Source organism: Doryrhamphus excisus, linkage group LG7, assembly GCF_037039965.1.
Source record: "Doryrhamphus excisus strain RoL-2023G ecotype Guam linkage group LG7, RoL_Dexc_Guam_v1.1, whole genome shotgun sequence".
NCBI lineage: Eukaryota > Metazoa > Chordata > Actinopteri > Syngnathiformes > Syngnathidae > Doryrhamphus > Doryrhamphus excisus.
In genome coordinates this window covers 7,520,267-7,542,475 of record NC_136363.1, presented here as the reverse complement: position 1 = coordinate 7,542,475, position 22,209 = coordinate 7,520,267, and the positions used below count along the sequence as shown (strand labels likewise).

Sequence of the window (22,209 nt, the reverse complement as noted above, 5' to 3'; positions counted from 1 at the left end):
GTGAGGAAGTGACACATTCCACAGACAGCAACTCAAACTCCCGCCTTGTTTGGATCATCAGGATCATCAGTTTGAGGAGTATTTAAGCCATCAGGATAGAGTGACACCAAGTTACCACCTCTGGCTTTTTTAACTGCTTTAAGTGGAATTCTCAGTGTTAGAAGGTGCCGGACGCAGGACTCTCCTTCCTTCCTTCAGCGTAGTGACACTACAAAAGCCCCGAGCAGCCACTGCCTGATGTTTTAACTCATTTCTGGAACATTTTTAGGAGCTATTAAGTTGATCGACGACATGCACGACACGCAGCTGGCCCGCTACGAGAGCCCAAGGCTGTTCTACAGCATCCTGGACAACGTCAACAAAGCCACTGAGGCAAGATTCAAGAACTTGAGAGAAGTTGATTTTCTGCCTGTAAAAAAGTTTAATGAGCTAAGCCCCATGTCAATGATGCAAAAGCTTCACTAAATATGGCCTCTCCTTTGATTTGTGTCAGGCCAAGGCCAACCTCATTCTAATATATATTACACAGATGGGTCAAGGACAAATTACTTCTTCATTATGCTGGCTTATGGCTTGAAGATTGTCTTGGACAGCCTGTTCCAGCAGCATCAAAACTGCTGAGATTAGTGTGGAGCGTTCCAAACAATATAACAAAATTAGAAAAGGCTTTTTCTTCCTAAAAAGACCAACAGACACACACCAAAAAAAACCCCCCACAATTCTTGGCTCTTATATCAATAGAGAATAAGAGGCTCGTAAAAGCGGACGCCAAGATAAAGACGTTACACAATGCTGTCATCGACATCCTTCAAGTCTTCATCTTGCAGTAAAATTTGCAAGCAACCACACAAACACACCCTCTGTCTCCATTCTGCACACGTCCAGGCCGTCTTATCATATCTATTATTATCCTTCCAAAATTAGCCTTGGGAGAAGAGTTTCCATTGTCCTGGCTTGATTCTTACATTGTTAGAAGACGGCTGTGGAGACTGTGACGCTTCACACATGGCCCGAGATATGTGATTTTGTACGGTAATCAAGGTTAGTGCACTGGCTTTGCAATAATATGGCGGAATCATAGGAAACTGGAGCATGCGTCTTTGTTCATAGACAACGGTATTTGGGGCATTGGGGAATTGATCAACTGGTCGCTTCTAACAATTGACAAAATGGGTGCAAGGGAACCTGTCTTCCCTGACGGAACGTTCACCGCCGAACCGTTTGGGGGAAGTGGAGAGTCATCGTGCTTGGTGATTCTTTTCAATGAGGACATTGATTGAGGGCAGGTCTGTTGCTGATTGGCTTAGGCACTGCCCTGGTGTATTGCAGGATTGGGAAGACGGAGACAGAAGTCCAACATGCCCAGCAGCTGCCCGTCATGATTGATGGCTCGATCGAGAGGCCAAACGGACACACGGAACAGCCGAGTCTATGCGGCATTAATCCAAACAATGTACATTTCAGGGCGGCACGGTGGTCGAGTGGTTAGCGCGCAGACCTCACAGCTAGGAGGACCAGGGTTCGATTCCACCCTCGGCCATCTCTGTGTGGAGTTTGCATGTTCTCCCCGTGCATGCGTGGGTTTTCTCCGGGTACGCCGGTTTCCTCCCACATTCCAAAAACATGCTAGGTTAATTGGCGACTCCAAATTGTCCATAGGTATGAATGTGAGTGTGAATGGTTGTTTGTCTATATGTGCCCTGTGATTCGCTGGCGACCAGTCCAGGGTGTACCCCCCCCACCTCTCGCCCGAAGACAGCTGGGATAGGCTCCAGCACCCCCGCAACCCTTGTGAGGAAAAAGCGGTAGAAAATAAATGAATGATGAATGAATGTACAGAAACTACTCATTACTGCAAAACCCGGAGAGCTGGCCAAAGGCCTACGATTGGTAAAATCCAAAATATGCTTTTAAGTGTGTTTCTCGTCGAGCGAGTGCAATTTGATGCGTAGGCCCAACCAAGTTTGGATGTAGCCGTATTGACAGGAGAGTGAATTGTACACATTACAGCTTGAAGTGTTTCTTGGTTGGCAGTCACTTCATCAATGTTCACAAGACAGGCCTTTGTCTCTTTTGTCTTAGTGACCATGTTAAATTAGCTCCAAACAGATGGGTGCTGTCTTGTTGCCAAGCTGTCCACGAGAACAATTTGTGTGTATGGAAGCCCGTTGTGATTTATTTGTGTGTTGATCTCCTTCTATGTTTTTGTGTGCTTAATTAATTCCATCGACAGCACAAGGGAGACTCTGCTTCTTGTCTTTGCCTGTCTAACTGTCCAGCCAGCTGTCAGGTGTGCACATGCATGTGTGTGTTTGTGTGTTGCGTTCTGGTTTGCAGATGTCCGAGTGTTGCCGTCCTGCCAGCGAGCAGGTCTTTTGGAGAGCAAAGTGGAGGGGAGGACAGCCTGGAGATTGGCAAGGCCACAAGGTGGGCTCCACTGGGAGTCAAGTATGAGCGAATGTGTGTATGTGCATGTTTGCGATGTTTGGCATCAAAAGGTGTCCATGGTATGTTGTTTCCATGATCTGAATGTCCAAATTTAACATAAACGCGTGTGTGTTCTTCGTCACACATACAGTTTATCTTTACGTGTTGCAAACCTGATCTGGGATGATGTCATACGCAGCTGCTGCCTGGCTGACAGACAGTTTCCGCACCACAACATGGGGCCCTATGGTCCGCCTGTCAGGCCGACTGACGGCTGAATGACACCAATGAGAGCCAGCCGTCCCTCCGCCTTGGAGCCAGGCACTGAGTGACAGCCAGTAAGCAGCCAGAAAGGGCGTCCCTGAACCCGAAAGTAATCTCTTTTAACTTTTTCTCTCAGCTCTTTTTCTTCCTGCCACCGCCTTTCTTCTGTCTCTCTTTGGCTCATGCTTGTCTTCTCACCCTCTTTTCAACCTTTCTGTCTTTTTTCCACTTCTTCCTTGGGGATTTTTTCCTTTTCATCCTTTGTAGGGAGGAGTGTTTCTTGTTTTTTGAAGAGTAAATCCTTTTAAGAAATGTTTTTGTGAAGTAGATAGTGATAAACAGACGGACAGGCACAAGGTAAGTAGGAATCGGCAGGATGGACAGTGAAGTAGGTTGGTAGAATGGACAGCAAGCTACTGTAGGTTGGTAGGTTGGCAGGACAGGAAGGCAGGAACGCCGGTGGTACGTTCAGTCAATCAATAAGGTACGGACACACTTCCGAAGGCACCTTGGTCCAGCAGCTATGTACCGTCGGTACCCGAGTGCATTGCTGGCACACCCATTTCAACCCCAATCAAGCATCTCTGCTCTGTACCCTGTGTCCCATCACATGGCCCACCCCGGTGCCTTTCAGCCTGGCACACTACCCCGAGGCCCACACATTCACGTAACCCTGTAACCACAGCCCCCCCATGCGCCACTGACCCCTCACCTCTTGACCCGCTGTCCCACGCTCCCTATATGGCTTTATTTGCCACCTCCACCAACCGTTCCTATTCCAATTGGCTTCGACAAGGTGTCTCATATTTGTTTGGAATGTTTTTGTAAGTAATGAGACAAGATAGGATGTGTGACAAAGAAAGAAAACTTGAATCCTTCCTCTTTGCCAACACTCTTATCAAACCTTTTTATCTCACTATGCTTCTGTCTCATTTGTCCATCACGTCCTTTCAATCCATCTTCATCCAAGTGGCTTCACACTCGCTCGGTCAGTCAATCTCCATCTCGTCTAACGCTGATGTAGAAGTCTCTGGCTGTCTGTTGTCTGTCGCCTTCTTTGTTGTGTTGGTCTGTGTGCCTTTCCATTTTGCCTTGTGAGAAACTCTTAAGGGCTTTTGTTATGAGCTCGAGTCACTTCCATGGTGACCACCTCTGACTGACAGCTCTTAAAAAGGGGTCTCTTCATTGCAGGGGCCAGGGAAGGCATGAAGGAATGTGTGTGTATGTGTGTTGGGTGGGGGTGTAACTCAGCTTGGATATTTACCAATACAACATGAGGTACAATTGCACAACCAAATATGATTCAGTGCAAGAGGTGCAATAATGTGATAGTTTGCAGTGTTGTACAAGTACATACAGAGAGGTGTTTTGGTTTCCTTGTTTAACTACACCAGCAATATTTCTGAAATATTTAGCACACATACAGGAAATGTTTGAACATCCATCAGAGAGAGCATGTGTGTTCCCAGATGCATGTACACATGACCATGTGTTGGTCGCTTTCTGCTCACGTGTGTTCATCCTCTCATGGACGCCATTCATTTTTCTTGTCAAAGGCTCACTCTGATGTTTATCTCGCTGACAAGGACAAATAAACCCGAGCAGAGTCAATCTTAGCCAGGCAATCAGCACTGAACCTTCTCCAATTCTGCAAGACTGTTTATTTATCCTCCATGTTTCCTTTGAACCCTCCCACCCCAAACACGCAGATGCATATGTAGCAATGTAAGCTCACTTTATATCTGGGTTTATTACACAGGGAAGCTCTTATGTGAGTATTTTAAACTCATTATTCAAAACAGAATAAAACTATGCTGTGCTCTTTAGTTGAAATAGACCTCATCATTCTATGTCAGCCGTCGGAGCCAAAAAATCTGAGCGAGGATTTTAATCACAATGATAAGATCAACTGCTCTTTGGAATGGAAAACAGAATTGTCTACATTAAACGTTTTGGCTGCAACTGGAAGTGAAATGAACGAGAACAAGAGGCGGGACATGACGTGGTTAGAGGCTGACCTTTTGACGGACAGGAACGCCGCTGTTTGATGGACAAACGTGATGGTTCAAGACTGCCAGCTTGAATTTAAGCCGAAGAACCGCTTGGTTTTCCACATTTCTCGGTGTCTGTGCAATGTCAGAAAAGGACAGAAATTTGTATGTGAATACGCTGCATCAACCCAAGTCAAACAGCAACTGCCTGGCAAGTCAGAAACTCAAAGCCATACAATAACACAAGCCAGAGACATTCCATAGCACCCAGTGAGAGTGGTTGAACTATTGCAAAAACATACAGCGTTTAGGCAAAAAAAAAAAAAAAAAAACACACAATATATGTGAGCTCAGCATTTGGTATTTCAAAAAACATTACTCTTGAAATGCATCCCGAAGTGGGAAAACAACATTACCACATGCACTACTGTCAAAAACGGGGATTGATTTAAAGTAAATGGCTGACAATCACAGCAGTCAAACATGTCGGGAGAAAAACAACATGAAAAATTGTCTTGGACTGGCGGCGGTGTGAGCGCACAGCGGATTTGTGGTCATTCATTTCAGTTTTCCACTAGTTCAACCTTCACAATTTGCCAAAAAAAAAAAAAAATGAAGGGAGGGAGGGAAGCAACAGGAGCACGATATAATGTTTGTATTTTTAGGCTGCAGGAAATCCTTTGAAAAATTCCAGCACTACGCCTTAGACAGAGATTTAGTGACCATTTGCCATGTTTTCTTTAAAGTGACAGTCTGCTGCATCATCTCCCAGCAGCTATCGATCTCCCGGGCATTGTAATTACCCATAATTGGTCGAAATTTGATTTAATTGGCTTTGATTGGCTGTAATTGGGGCGGTGGGCTAATCTCTTGCAAGATCAGAGGAGCGGGAATCCTGTGTGGTTTAAAAGTGTGTATTCCCTCGCCCCCGTCTGCTGACCCGAGATGTGCACACATCAAACATAACAGCTGATTGCTGCCAGTCAGGAAGTGAACTATAAAACAGGATTTCATGTGTTTATGTTGTGAAAATCAGATTCAACTCCTCTGTTAGAAGTGATTGAAATGAAATGAACACATGCATAAACACAAAGGGTGTCCTCCGCTGTGATCACAAGTAGGCGGTAATGTAAAACATCATGAATCACGTCTTTTCGCACAGACCCGCTGAATTCCTAATTGTGCGTGAAGCTGTGCAAAAGTCATGCTAAATTATAATACCCCGACAGAAAGGGAAAAGTGACTCCACTCACATTTTTATTTGCTCTGACGAAGGACTCAAATAGAGGAGGAGAGAATTATTTGTATTGGATGGGAAAAATCTCACCCGCCCTGTTTTCTGTTTCACTCGTCTTTTGTTCTTGATTTTTGGTCTACCGGGTTGCTTGAGAGGCAGATGGAAGCGATTACAGCATAATAATAAACCACGGGGAGGAAACCATGGGAGTAGACGGCGGGGATGACGGAGTAGGCGGAGGAGGCGGAGGAGGCCAGATCGGCCGTGTGCTCACGGGCCAGCACACGTGTCGATCGGGCCCACGGATCAGCGCCTGTGCTCATTTCCATCACCTTGATGACTCGGACCTACATCACACTGGCAGGCAAAGAATGAGGACAAACAATCCCATTCCCAGTGATCCATGCTTATTGATCCTGGTGTATCTGATTCTACATGCACCCCTGATGCATGAATGCATACTGATAGACTAGATACATAGTAATATTTCCATTACTGTAGTTGTTTGCAGTGGGATAGAGGTTGCACTGCGTCATACTGAAAGGTGCATATTGCACTAAGCATAATAAAGAGCATTCTCTGTTCTTATTGCAGAAACATCTGCTCGCTACACAAACACAACTCTGCATTACATATTTTTCAGTTTTATGAACCAATCTCAGCTGATGTTGCATACCACTGAGGCTCATTAAAGCAATGTTTCCCAGCCTTTTATTGGGTAAGGCACACCAGCAAACAAAAATGTGTGAATGGCAACAGGTGAACACACAGGTTAATTATGTACCTCTTGTCATCCCGTGGAAGAGAATTCATTGTCCTGCCTGTCACGATATGTCACTGGCATAGATAGATGAAGAGACATTATTAATGGTGAATTAATAGTGGAATTAATTCCACACACATGATGACTTCTCATGGCTGTGTCACAGTGTTGGGAATCACTGCATTGTATGAAGGAGTACAATTTCTCCTGCCCGGCGCTGACAGTGGTGCTGACTTGTGCCGTCTCACCTCAGTCACAGTGTGTTTAACATCTGCCCTGCAGGCGACTTCTTCATAGCGCGTATCTGCACCTTTTGCATCTTTCCAGTCTCCTTCCCTGCAATCACAATACAACAGACATCTCTTCAATAAATTCTTTGACTCAATGCATTACACGATGTAAAGGATAGAAAACTGGTGATGAGAAATGGAGGCAGACTGGTTAAATGTCACACTATACCCGCGGGTCAAATGTGGAAAAGGCACCAAGCACCTGCGTGACTAATTCTGGCATCAAACAGTGAAGAGTCTTTGTTAAAAACAAGGAGAAGTGATTGGAGCTCGGGGGAGAGACAGAGGTTGAGTGGGTTAATGTGGAGAGTGTGCTTAGGCATGAATGTCAGCATATGTGTCCATCCGTCAGAGGCAGCTGGTGTACGGGTGAAGGAGAGAGCCGGCCACCTCCTCTGACGCTCCGCCTCCACTCCTCCCCTCCCCTCCAGCTCTCTAACCTCTCACCCTTCACCCTAACAGCAGCATAATACAGACTGTTGAAGGATCGGGGCTAGGCACACTGGCTTTCTGCTCGCATCAGCATCCTCTCTGTCCTCCACGTTGCCTTTCAAAGCAGTATGTGGCATGGGAGAGTGGGAGTCTATTAGCATGGATGAGATATCCACATGGAACACATGCCTTATAGAACCACTTCTATAGTAGCACTGAGTTTTTTTCTTTCATTTTTGTCTGGTTTGAATCAAAGAAAAGTACATTTTAAAAGCAGTATATCACTGACATACAAGTGATGCCACAGTTTTGGTCAAATTTTGCTAATTCCTTCACATACAAAATGATGTAAATCAAATTAATCTGTTCCAGACACCAGAACATATTAACAAAAATACATTTTATGGAGAATAATTGTAGGTTTACATGCATGAAACAATGTGAAATAATTCTAAATAATGAATGGATGGAAGTTATTGTTGATGCGGACTCCACATACAGCATGGCTCACATTTTTTTATCAAATGGTTGGCAAGCAAAACCTACTTTGGCCCCATGGCGGGTTATTTGGCAGTCGCGCTCAATAAATAAATGCATGCGTGTTTTCTTTGTGCAGTCTATTTAGCAAAACTATACAGTAAAGGGTAAAAGACAAGCAATAACTGTACGAAAACCATGGCAGCGTACAAAAAATAAATCAAACAAAAACTGGAGCATATGAAATCCGAGGTTTGACTGTAAGTGATTTAATGCTTCATCTTTCATCCAATTTGCTACTAAATCCCATGATGTTTTTATCATCTGTGCGTGCAGGTCAGATTGTCAGTTTGGGAAGGTTTCAAATACTGCTGGATGCAACTTTGCCTAAACTTCAGCAAGTTTGATGAAGCAGACCCAAAGAATCCACCGGTGTGTGTTTCTAAGACTGTCTCTCTCCCCCCATCCTGATGTGTTTCCTCTCCCAGGGGCCATTGTAGTCATTGCGGTAACATGTTATTCCGGTCATCTTGCAACATGGTGTTTATTAAAAACAAGCGCCAGTGTCCAATCTCATTTTCATGTTCCCTCACACTGTCCAGGCAGTGGTTTCCTCAGTGATGACATCACCACTCAATGGATGTATGAGAGAGGGGGGTGTGGGGGGATAAGGTACACTTAAGATGCAACTTGTTTTCTTAGAAAATGTTATACATGGAGTGAAAAATGTCTATTTCTGTCACACCCATCAGCAAGCTGTCAATCAATGAGCACAAAACAATCACGCACAAATCCACACTTCCCATTTAAGACAGGATTCTACGCTGAAAAGGCACAAGAATGGGAATGCTACTTTTCCTTTTCCTAAGATGAATAGATTAGCGATTGGCACCGAGGCCGCAGCAAGGCCAGCTGCACAATATCAGACAGGCACTTCCTCGGACAGAGTTTCCTTCCGGCCACAACGGGGGCCTCAGCTCTGATTAAAGGGCAAAGAGGAGAAGGGACACCTGAAAGAAACAGCAGCTAATTAGACAGTGGACACGTACAAACAACACGGACAATCAGGCTCATTCGGAGGGAAGGTTAACATGCCCCCACAGGCTGACAAGACTGGGAAAAAGCAAACATGTCATCAGCCAAAACATCCATCACAAAGCGCAAAAAGCCTTTAATCAAGGTGGGGGCTTCTCCTGCCAAGTATGTTTCAAGAAACGGCGAGTGTGCGGTCGTTCAGCTGATCTTGATTTCTCATTGCCTGCCGTCTTGGATACCACAAAAAACATCTCTCTCGCTTGTTGGCTCTCGAAAGAATTCCCATCTTCTGCCATGTCTTGATCGGCAGCTCGTCTGATCGTGTGTTGCTTGCTCCACCGTGAGAACTGAATGAAAACACATGTTGATACAACACAAGATGAGAACTCCGCAACCTTGGAAGTACTACCTTTTTAACAGTAACCTAGCAACCATGTGTTTACCTCCAAAGGTTTGACTATATTTCTGAGGGATGCAACATCTTGAACATGGTTGTTACAAAGTTCCACTTCTTCACCTATTGTAATTTACGCCTCTTATTTCACGGCTCCAACCATCTGGTACCCCTTCCCTACCAGTAACAACCCACAGCTGGGCACATACACAAATGAATGCCAAAATAAAAGCAAGTTATCCAAAAGTCTGTCTCGCAAAGGTCGGATGGTACAGACTAACCAACCTATCCGCTGGAAGATGTCTATGTAGCAGCAGGAGGTCACAGTGGGGCAAACCAAAGGAGACAAGAGCACTGCAGAGCTGCAGAAAATAGAGCAGACTTTGTCGTAGAAAGATCAAACTGAAAAGGAGAACATAGAGCAGGTCTCTTTGGTCGTGAGCCGAGAACCGAACCCTGGTTCCTTCTCCTGTCAGGACCTGGGTCCTGGACACTGTCAGCCATCCGTGACACACACACACACACACACGCCCAGTTCATTTTAGCCAACTGAGTCCTTGTTGGAGGCATTTCACACCTCTTAGCACCAAATCTAACATGTCATGAGGCCAGAGGATTAATTGTTAATCTTAACAGCCGTCATTACATGGGATCATTGCTAAATTCTTTCCTTCTCGCCTCGCTGGCACATGTGGCTGGTGAGTTTGACTGCTGAGGAGATCCAGAACACTTTCTTCCTCCCTAAAATTCAGACTTTTTCTTTCACTCTCATTTTTTCCCCCCTTTTCTGTGCCGGTCTTTTAGGACTGGGCCTCCCTCCTCTCGCTTCCTGGAGCTAATTTTCAGAGTGATTTCATGGCCGCAGAATGTCCTAATTGCAGAGAGCTGGTCTCCTACGCTGCGGGGCTACTTTTCATGCCTGGTATTTCAATGCATGAGTGTGTGTATGTGTGTGTTCTGTGTGTGTAAAAAGGGAAACTAGGTTTGGGGTGGGCCTAGGAGTTTTAAGGCTGGGGTACCTGTCATTTTGATGGACGTCTGAGGGACCTGACTGCCCTTGCGCCCCTGACCTCCTTCTCCAGGCTTCCACTGTGCCAACATCTCAGTCTGTCAGTGAAATCCAGGTGGGGGAACACGATGTGTGTTTCTTTGTGTGTGTCTTTGCTGAAGGGTGACATGGAACAGGAGCTCCTTTAAGGATGAAATAACCTCTAATAAGTATGTCTTCTCATTGTAGTCCACAACATAAAACAGGAGTGACCAAAAATCCAATAAAGGAACAATTTCTGCTCACATATTCACTTTTTAATAATGTCATTTGCAGTCACGGCAATGCATTCCGTTCAATTTTACCCTGTACTCACTTTGAAGGCAATGAGTTTTGTCTGATTGCTTATGCAATGGTGTATGTTGTGTCTTCATATCTGTGTGTGTGTTCATGTGTGTGCTTCCCTTTGTTGCATCCCATCATTTACCCACACACACACGCTTTCTAATTTCACACTTCACACGCTTTCTGTCTGGAAATACAAAAAGGAAAAAAGATGGGGGAAAAAAAACAGGCTACAGCAGTTGATGAAAGTGAAATTGAAAAATGAAAAGTGGGATGGAGGGAGCCCCCGTCGATGGTTCAGGCTTGGGACTGGTGATGGAAACCAATCACCGTGGAAACAGAACAAATCAGCAGACTGCATTGTAACATACACTTCTTGCATGCACCTCAGCACAAGCACGGCGGCGTGGTTTGAGATGTGTACTGTTAAATGAACATGATGGCTTTCTCCGGTCGCACTGAGGTTCCATTAGGCATACAGTCAGTCTAAGGCCATGTCCACAGCTACAAATATATTTCTACTAAAAAAAATTTTTTTTCCACAAGAAATCATATCTGCTGGCAGGGAATCACATGCCAAAACAGCAGGGGGCGCTTTTAGCCCCTAACCCTGAGATCCGTATAACCAATCAGCAGCCTGAAGAAAGTAATTTCTGGAAAAAAACACAATACCAATAACAGCAAATGTGAGTGGCACACACGAGCATGCTCCGCTAAATTAAGCTAACCCAGCCATTCCTATACGTTTTCGTCACATTTTGTTAATTCCTTCACATACAAAATGGTGTAAATCAAATTAATCTGACACCCAAACATATTAACAAAAATACATTTTATGGAGAATAATTATAGGATTACATGCATGAAACAATGTGAAATCATTCTAAATGATGAATGGATGGAAGTTATTGTTGATGCGGACTCCACGTACAGCATGGCTCACTTTTTTTTATCAAATGGTTGGCAAGCAAAACCTACTTTGGCCCCATGGCAGGTTATTTGGCAGTCGCACTCAATGAGCTCACGTTTTGACGACTTAGCTGGTGTTTCAGTTTACCCCCTCAGCATGTTTAGTTCAGGAGGGGGCTGGTTAATGTTTGTGCGAATATGCCACTACGAATGGACGGTACGCTGCAGAAATATTTCCCTACACAAACGTTCCTTCTACTCACGATTGCAGCCTTTCCTTCACAAGATGTCAATCTTTAAGAGTGGATTCTGTTTTTATTGGCCAATTAACACGGACGTTATAGGGCCCTATATTCACACAGAGGTCCTACTATGTTGGCACATCAGACCCTAAACCAGGGGTCGGGAACCTTTTTGGCGAAGAGAGCCATGAAGGCCAGATATTTTAAAATGTGTATCTGTGAGAGCCATATACATTTTTTTTAAACATTGAATACAATAAAATGTGTGCATTTTTATGTAAGACCAACAGTTTTAGATAATGGGCTCTAATTACGTAGACCAGGCACACTACCCCACGCCAATGGGGTGTGGCCAGCACACTTTCGTGAGCAGCGCAGTGTCTAATAATAAATCAAATACTTGCTGCCATTAATGCAACTTTTGCTGCTGCATGGTTTTGCACCGTACTCAGTATATTTCATTCTTTTGGCCATCTTTGCCAGAAGGCTTGGTTCTGCAGCTTTAGCTAGGTGACTATTTGACTAAAGGAGGAAAGTTTATATTTACATGTTGACATCTCAATGACCGAGGTACACTACCGCATTACCCAGTAATAATCGAGTTTTGGTGTTTGACCTGGAAAATATCATCAGGAAAGATAGATATGGTTGGCCGTATTGCAGTAGAAAATAGATGGACGGATTAAAATGGAAGTAAGAAAGCAAGAAGTAAGAAAGCAAGAAAGTTGTTGATTTTGAATATTATTTTCAACAGTCATTTCTGTGATGGTTTACTTTAAAATGTTAGCAAAAATAAATTTTTATTGTGGTAAGAAATGCTTGAGAGCCAGATACAGTCATCAAAAGAGCCCTACCTGGCTCCCGAGCCATAGGTTCCCTACCTCTGCCCTAAACGATGGACTCAACTGCCAATGTGGACGATGGGTCAAAATATTGTGTTCACGCACGAAGCATGCATGGACTGATCTTTTGGCTGCCTGTTGTCTTTCGTGAATTATTCTCTTCTTTCTGACTTCCCCTTTTCTCTCCCCATGGTTCCCCTCCTCCTCCTTCTTTTTACCCAGCATATCTATGTCAGATGGCTGTGGCAGGGCTGAGTGGTGGCCTGGCGGTGGGGTTCCTGCGGTGAGGAGAGAGTGAAGTGGGGGGCGTTTTGGGCTGTCCAAGTCTGTGCCTGACAGGAGCGTTCCTGCTTTTACACTGTCCAAACGGGGCGAGCCGTCACTCCTGATTAGCCCTCTTGCTGCACAGAGCCGGGGAGCGGGGTGTCTCTGGAAGCCATTACTCAGCCCCGTGAGTGAGTGCCCTGTCCCCTCCTCTAACCCCTCCGCCCGCTCCCACCCCCCCCCCCTCGACTCAGCTTAATCACTCCCAGCTGAGGAGAGCAGGAGGAGGAGGAAGATGGAGGGAAGGCTGTGCCGAGCTGAGCCTCAATCAGCAACAAGTGTGATTGATTCCTTTTGTGTGGCCACCACTTTTCATTCCCACTGGTGAAAGCACGCACATGTCGTCTCTTTCACGTACACACACAATCAAAACAAGTCCATTTGGCTGCCCAACGTGAGCTGCCATGTTGTGTGTGGGGGGGGGGTCGCCTTTGAGAGGTAAGCTTATATACAGGCTGTTTAGTGTCATTATGGCTTCAAGCCTGCACACTAGCACTCTCAGCTTGGGCCACCTTGTCTTTGTCACAATTCTGATGTCATACACAAGCTGATGGCTGGGACATTTTCATACGTGTGTGTTTGTACGCATGCAGAGTGGCCGCAGGAGCAGGAGAAGACACTGAGTGATGGTGACACATTGACCCCGGGGCCTCCGTGTTTTCCCACTATCCCTCGCTTCCGTTAGCAGCTACCCGTGATGCCTGCAGGGTGGGCGAGAGTCGCCACGGAGAAACCTAAGCTAATCAAGTGCGTGGACTCGGGCTAATTCCGAAGTTAATATGGATCAACACACACACTATATGTCAAGCCTGCAGAAATTACAGCTGAAAATGCAATTAGCTCCTGTTTGAGCGTCATACATCTCTGCTGTGATTAAAAGTGAACAGGAGGGCACTCAGGCGGACAAGGCCTGCAGTCGGCTTCCATTCCAGGAGAGCCCTGCAGCAATGAGGAGGGACGGTGCCGCACAGGAGGCGAAAAGAAACTCTCGAGCGATGACTGATCGGATTTCCCGCTCTCCTCGCTCCTCTCATCTTCTGTCTTCTGCTGTCACGTCCCTTTCATCTTTTCATCTTCAGCGAGAAAATGTGTGTGCGCGTGCATGAGGAGAGACACCCGCGGAGAGATGGAGAGGTGAATGGAAACATTCCTCACCTGTCGGCAGAGGAGCATGCTTCAGTTGACAGCTTATAAAGTGTGACCATGGATCAGTTTGTTGCTCTTGGGGGAAGGCGGGGGTAACGGTTCGCCAGTCAAAGAACTGCAAGACATAAAACTCTGAAAGGGAGGCGTCCAGAAACAAGGAAGCTTAAAAGAGAGCGGAGGAGTGTCGCTGGGGGGGGCGGGATGCTTGAAGAGATAGTGGGGTAGATAAAAAACAAGACTGTTAATCTTATAGTTCCAATTATAGCGAAACAGGATTGCATCACCAAGACGTATGTGTTATACCCCAATGTCTTTAGTACCAGGCCAATTCATTTACCGTCTAAAACACAATTCATGTAACTGTCAACATGACAGGCAGGCAAGTGTTACTATACTAGCCTGCTGTACAGTACTCTGTTGTATTCTATAGACAGATTTGCTCACGACTTTGATCAGAATTTTAATATGTAGTACTGGAAGGGCCCGGTGTGGTGTTGGGGGGGTGTGAGAGGCAGGGAGAGATATACTCATAAAATTTGGGTTGGTAAGTTAATGTCTTTTTTCACGCTTGAGCCATGCTGGTGCCAGCAACTCATACAGTGGTTTGTACAGATAAATAAATACATTTATCCATTTACCTCAGCAAAATCACCTCCTTTTTTGCATTTTGTTATTTTTGCTCATTAATATTGTTAGTGTACTGCATTTTAATGCTTGAATAGTATTACAATTTTATATAAAATTGCCTGTATTGTTAGTAAAAGTTTTATGAAGGTGACAGCTTGCCCCCCTCCCGCCCCCGGAAGAGGTAATTTATTTTTCCATTATTTCCCATAAGATAAATTATTTTGAAATGTGTACAGATTACAACTGTAGAGCTTCCACTAAAGTTTGCAGTGATATAATTGTGTAGAACTGCACCACCAATTCTGTTTTTTAAAAAGCTAACTTAGCTTTGCATCTTATTGGTATACCTAATGTGTATATTTAAGATACAATTTCTACATAGTTTTGAATAAGGCCAACAAATGAGCTTATGGCAGTCTATTAGTACCAATTGGAAATAGTATAAGCCTTCTCCTTCTCATCTCTTTCCAGGGGTTAGCGGGCAGACAGGGTCCCTGGCCGCCATGTGTCAAGCCAATTAGTGCTGAATTTGAGTGCTGTATGAGCCGGTGGGGGGGTGAACGAGAGGGAGTTTGATTACAACACCTAAACCTTCCTGTCGCCCCCCTTCTCGGCTAGCAATACAAATGTGTCTCTGACAGCCAAGTCACAGCTGGGGACTTGGAGAGGGGGCTCACATAGGCCTTTCTGTTCAATACACCTTTTCAATGAATGTTCAGTGCTTCAAATCTGACCAAAATGTTCAAGTATTGTTTAGCTGAAGTGCAGTATAGTGATGGAGAACGTAACTATCAGAACAAGAGACTTATTGACAGAGCTGCAGACAGAAAGGGAGATAAACAAATATACAGAGGATAAGTGGGTGTTTTTTTTCACCCCTCCTGACATGCCTGTTCGTGTTCGGAGCTTCAATTGGAATGCATGGCGTAAAGAACCACAATAAACGCTGGGATTGAATCGTTCAACAGTGCTGATTTGCTTGGCCAAACACAGGCTTAGAGTTTATTTGTCTCTGTTGTGGGAAATCAGGGGAGACATTAGCGGACTGGGATCAGTCATCCCAGGACACACACTTTTTAGGGGTCTTTGGAAGTAAACGGATGATATATGAGATTGGTTGAGACGAGATTTTAACATTCATTCATTCATTCATTCATTTTCTACCGCTTATCCTCACGAGGGTCGCAGGGGTGCTGGAGCCTATCCCAGCTGTCTTCGGAGACAGAGGCGGGGTACACCCTGGACTGGTCACCAGCCAATCATATCAGAGACAAACAACCATTCACACTCACATTCATACCTATGGACAATATGGAGTGGCCAATTAACCTTGCATGTTTTTGGAATGTGGGAGGAAACCGGAGTACCCGGAGAAAACCCACGCATGCACAGGGAGAACATACAACCTCCACAAAGAGTGGAATTGAACTCGGGTCTCCTAACTATGAGGCCTGTGTGCTAACTACTCGTCCGCTGTACAGCCGATTTTAACATTACTTTTACTATTATTATTTCTACTAATGTTCTTCTGCACTCTGTGTGTATGCTACCTGCCCCGCCTCCACCCACCAAGAAAAAGACACTGTATGACTCACAAAAGAGCTCACTCCATTCAGCAAATTTCCTAATCTGATCAACCAGTACTGTAGAGTCCACCCATCAAAACTTAACATACTCAAATAAGTTCAGGCCTGTATAAGACTCCGTCTGGGTCTGGTCTGGACACAGGCCAGTTAGTCAGTTAGTGACCCCTGGATTAGAAGATCATTGCCAACTTTCTGTCCACTGAATGAAATCTCATGGAGGGTCACAACTAAATATGACCACATCACATGTCAAATCCCACAGTAATCCCAATGAATAACAACAGGAAAGGGTTCAGTTGATGCTAGTATTATCCTATATGTCAGTTTGGATCTGCCCTCAGTCTTTCCAAAACGTACAGTGACAGGGGTCCCACTGCGAGGACCTCACTTCTGTCTTCTGATCGGGCAGCCAGATGGACGGCCGAACAGCAGGAGGGTACCCGATATCAGTGTCAGCAATCAGATCTTGCCCTTCGAGAGCTAGTTGTGTCAGTGTGTGTCCGTGAGTGTGTGGTATATGGAGAGAGTGTGTGCACAGTGCCAAGTGATTGTTGGGAGCATATGTGCTGACGGCGGCCAGAGTGTGTGTTGAAATGAAGATTAATGAATGAGAGACTTCTGCGTGTTGTGTGTGTGTGCGTGACTGAAGGGTCAGTAGACGGGTGTGTCAAAGAATGGACAAACCTGAGCTTATGTGTGTACCGTCACTATGTGGAACTGCTGGCTTATGAGTGTGCCAGGTTCTACTGTATCTTTTTAGCTTATCATCACTCCTCATCCCACAGCTATGAACTGATGAGTGACCTGAGAGAAGATCACAACGCTTCATTCTGAACGCACAACTCAACAAGTTGTCTTTGTCTGTTGGCATAGACAACGGATGGCTGGATATATGGATAAAAAATAATATGCTTTACTGTATTCTCATGTGTTAATTGATAATATAACATTGCCGCTCCATCAATGTTATTTCCAAAGCCACATGACAGATGAGTGAGGGTAGAAAAGTGATATGAGGGACACAAAGCGCTCCTGCAGGAAGACAAGGAGCATAAAGCACGAGCATGTTGTAAAACTTTATCTTTCACAACCGCAGATTTGTTGGTGCAGAAGCTCCGTTTGTATCGGTTAATAGGTCACAAGAGGACGGTATACGTTGCTTAACCGTGTAAAGACCTGTGGGCTTCAAGTACAAATGTTATTGCCGCTTGAGATTTGATTGATGACCCGTGTTATTTTGCAGCAGACGTCTCCTTCAGTGGCTCACCTCCGCCACATTAAAGTGAAACATTTTCATCATTTTGTCTTCTATTCATATGTCAAGCTCAGCTCTGGTTGCTATCAGGTGAATTGTTCAACTGACAGATTTTATGTATTAAACAAGTAAGATGTCAAAGTCACTATATGGCAATTGACTGCATTTATATAGCAATGATATCCCCTCACTTTCAACCTATTGGCCGCCACCAGATAAAACTAATGCAGTGCAGTAAATTCTCCCTTGATGAGAATCATAATGGTCAGATTTTATTGGATATATTTGAGAGAGGTTGATTTATGTCAACTGCTTTCTTGGGAGGCTGGAATTGATGGTGTTATAGTGATAAGTGCTATAAATATTTAGTCTCTTAATATGAAAGGTTTGGGGCTCCAGTAAGCTGGCGATGAAGAACTTTACAACTTTATTCGTCCAGTCGCAGAAGGCAGCAATCGACTGAGGAAAAAACTGATCATCAGGAGCAATTTGGGGTTCAGGAGGCGGTGGGGGGACGTCACTTGGACACGGGAAGCTGGGACTCACCAACCCCTGTGATTAGTGGACGACCCGCTCTCCCTCCTGAGCCACGGCTCATAAATCAGAACAAACATGCTTTGATTTAAGCTCCAGTCCCAGCGATCATATTAAATCATGGCTCTCTTTGTCTCCTTGTCAATATTTTAAATGGCACAGGTCTACGTTTGTGGTATCTGCTGTATTGTGTTTTTTGGTCTCCACTGTGGCCAAAGAAGGAAATGTCTAAAACCTGTCTAAACAGGACAGGTATTAGCTATTTAATAATAACATCTTTATTACTCAAGGAGTGGTTTGCAGTTGTTGGATCTGCAATATGGGTCAGTCTTAGTAGTAACGCCAGTGAGCATGCTCAGTTAACACTAGAAGCTGTTCAAAGAATTCCAGAACATGGGACGTTTTCTGGCAAAGGTCTAATCTGTCTTTCCTCTTGTTGAAGGCTTCTAGAGGTTTGCACCATCTGTATTTCCTGCCAGTGTGATTATTCCTGCTGTGTTGTGCGAGGTTGCCGCCATCATTAATAACATGCGAGAGAAACAATCGCATTCATTCAATTACATGATTATTACGTAATGTAGCCGTGCGTTTGGATCTTGGATTATTGTGAGTGCTTGAGTGCATTACTGTCATTCTATAACTCAGCTACGTTGCACGCCTACAGGAAGTATGCTAAAGTTGAGCATATCTTATAGGGCAATCACACTTGCCAGACTTCAGGCATAGTAGGCTATTAAGCTAGCGCAGTGGTTCTTAATTATTTTCTGTCATGCCCCCCAACACAAACTATTTGTATGACATCCCCATCATTAGAGTAGTGCATCAACAGTGACTTTTCTTTCTACTTCATCCTGTGAGCTGAGTTCTTGTCGGTTTTCGTTGTGAAGGAAAGTATTTCCGGCTAGTTGCTGGGGTCTGTTAAGTTAAGCACTTTGCTTCTCAATCTCTCGTCGTTATATTATCTCCATTCGTACCACAGCACCCTGCCGCTTGTCGGTTTTTGTGTTTGTGTTCCAGTGTTTACGTACATGCAAGGATCCGTGTATGTAAACACTAGAATCAATTACCGTATTTTCCGGACTATTAATCGCACTTTGTTTCTGTGACTTATACTCCAGATGGACTTATAAATGATAAAACTGTTTATGTTACATAAACATTGGACACCTTTTCTGTTCATGTTTATTTTTTGTGTAGCTGAATAAGCATTGTGTTAGCATATCTTACACCTATTCAGCCTGTTCTCTATTCTTTTATTGTTAGAAATTGCCTTCCAAGAGGACGTAATGTCTGTTTTGGTCAAGTAGTAGTAGTAAAATAAATTCCCCACAAAAAATGCGACTTATGTGTGTTTTTGTCAACCTAATTATACATTTTTGGCCTTGTGCGACTTATACTCCGGACTTATAGTCTAGAAAATACGGTACTTTTATCTCTGCAATCATTTCTCAATGGTAAATGCTGTAATTATGAGATCTCTTAAAGTCAACTTCAAAGTCTACACAATCACATCACGGTTTCACGACAAATTCTTATAAACTCATATAGATACTTCGAGCTAACTGTAAATTATGACTCTTGACAAGCTTTGAATTTCAATTTCCTGAGACAGAGGAGGTTGCGGCTTGGTATTTTTGAGGGTCAAGAAATGACTTCCAGTTTGTTGTGTCTGTTAGAAGGGAATATTGAGCGCAGAGCTCCAAATATCCCCCCACAACTGATTGTTATTGCAATAATTTACAAGACAGTTTGTCTCGGCTGACAAAAGACGGTAAATTAAGACGGCAGCAAAAACAAATGGGCAACAGCGGGGACGTAAATAGCGAGATGTCAACACTCACAGCGAGACACTGACAAAAGCCTTATGAAGGCTGAAGCCACGCAACGCAATTATGAAGTACAGATGTATTAGTCAGCTCCTCCCTTGTGCCGGCGTGAGAGTGCTGCTCTGTCGTCAGGCCTTTCATTCACACCATTGATAGATGTGACAGGGCGAGGCAAAGAGAGAGGGAATCTACTCTTTTCACCATCAGACGTCTCTATTGACAGTACACGGGGGAATGTCAGCCCTCCCCTCGTGCAATCCGTCCCTCCTTTCTGCCCATGCAGTCAAGCAGAGAAAATCGGAAGTCCCCGCTGCTGATGGAGAGTCAGGATTTTGGGCAAGTTTAGATGTTTTTTTTTTTTTCTCAACACCTATGAGAGGCTGTCAACACCTCAGATTTCAGGTTTTTCAAGCCACATTATACTCTCAGAAAACATTCATTTTTCTTTCCAATACCTTCTCATTTTTTGACACCTTGCGTCTCTATTCATCTGCCTTTCCGTCTATCTGTCAATTCAACTATTTAATCTGGCATCATCTGTCATTTCTCTTGTCACATTAATCATCCGTCCATTAGAGCATCCATCTTTCAAGCGATGCACTCCTATGCTTTTCAGTGCGTCCCATTCATCTGTCTGTGCTGCTTTTGTGCACTGGGGCAATGTTGTTATGGCTGTCGGCGCCATTTCAGCGTCTTTCTGCTGACTCTTGTTGACAGATCGGACCAAGAACCATCACGTACTTTCACATACATAATCCCAAAGTCAAAAATAACACACATTAAAGTTAAAGTTAATTATTATCAATTAATTGATCAGGCATTAGGCTAGACCCCTTAGTTCTACTTTAATATTAATTTCCCATTGTACCAATACCATTTTGGACAACTGTACACTTTGTCAAAGCAGTTTGGCGTAGATTTAGTCTGAAATAACTTGGGATCCCTGATCTCAAAACCATTAAAACGACCTGTGAGTCAGGCCTTGTTCTTCTGGTTGAAAGAACAAAAAATTCCCATAGACACACCTCAGAATCTCCCACAAGAGCAGACGCTCTAAATCTCCATATTTTGTTCCATTCTGTCTGTCAGTGTCAGGGATGGGGGGGGGGGTAACCAATGTCTAATTTGCTGTGTCAGCAATCAAAAGACACTCTTGTTAATCCTAATTCTGTCTACAGTTACCATAAAAACTAAGGAAGAATAAATACCTGAAAATCCTTTTTTTGGACTAACAACACACCGACTACGCTCAATGTCAGACTAACTGTAGTCTGGTCAGAACTTGTATGGTAGGCAAGCCAAATGTTGTTTCATTTATATATATATTTATTTACTCATATTTAAAACAGATTGGTCTACCATAATAAAAGAACATAACTTGATCTTGACCTTGATTACAGATAATTAATCTTCAATTTTTGCAGTGTAAGGATGGGACCAATAACCACATTGATGTGGTGTCCTGATTGTCAAATTGAATTACTTTGTCACATACAGATAGAATATGACAGAGTCACAATGCATTGCTTCAAACCTCTTTAAAACCGATATTCTTTCCTGTGTAATTGATGTTAAGGACACTCAGTTATGGCTGTAGCTACATGCGCCAGTACAGTGCTTCTTGCATTAAAACCAGTGAACAAATGTGGTATTTTAGGATAGTATTATAATAGTATTGAGATGTATAACGCACTGGCCTGGCATGTGTCCACATACTTTTGTCCATGTACAGTAGCTTTCATAGCAGGCTGATTCCCGTGACGTTCTATGCCTGTTGTTTCCACTCTGCATGCCAGGTACGCAGACTGTATTGAACGAGTCGCGCTGACACACAAAGGAGGGTTTCAGTGGGACGTAAACAGGTTGTGTAACACTTGTGAAGTGAGTTAAATGAACAGAGTGGATGCATTTGCTGTGTGTGTGTGTGTGTGTGTGTGTGTGTGTGTGTGAGAGAAGCTATAGACGGGTTTGACAGGGGGTTAGAAGCCAGGGGCCTCCCTCAGACGCTCTGTTTAGCAAGTGAGTGAAATACAGGCCTGGTTGTCAAGGTGACAAGACCCCGACACCACACTAACTAAACCCACAACAGCCTCTCACCAAGGAAATACACGAAAGCACACAAAATATCCTTCCTTTTTCTTATTCCCTTTATGTTCTCCACATTTCTCTCCTGAATGTCAGTTCATACATGGCACATAAGTCACCTTTGTTCATGTTCAGACATGTTGAGAAAGGTGCATTCTAGCACTTATTCAGGTAAGGGACTGGTGTTGAG

The 22,209-nt window shown here is 44.2% G+C and overlaps 1 long non-coding RNA gene across 5 annotated transcripts in view; it reads right to left on the bottom strand.

Annotated features, from left to right (window-relative positions):
- Window positions 1-22,209, bottom strand: part of LOC131102296 (uncharacterized) — a 38,977-nt gene that overhangs the window by 5,454 nt on the left and 11,314 nt on the right. For 4 of the 5 annotated variants that reach the window (XR_013627596.1, XR_009119419.2, XR_009119418.2 and 1 more), the window contains 2 exons: window positions 6,931-7,018; window positions 4,710-4,817 (listed from right to left, as the gene is read on the bottom strand). This is a non-coding gene — a long non-coding RNA (uncharacterized LOC131102296). Of the gene's footprint in view, window positions 1-4,709; window positions 4,818-6,930; window positions 7,019-14,115; window positions 14,222-22,209 lie in introns of all 5 variants that reach the window. The other variant, XR_013627595.1, reaches the window with a different exon arrangement.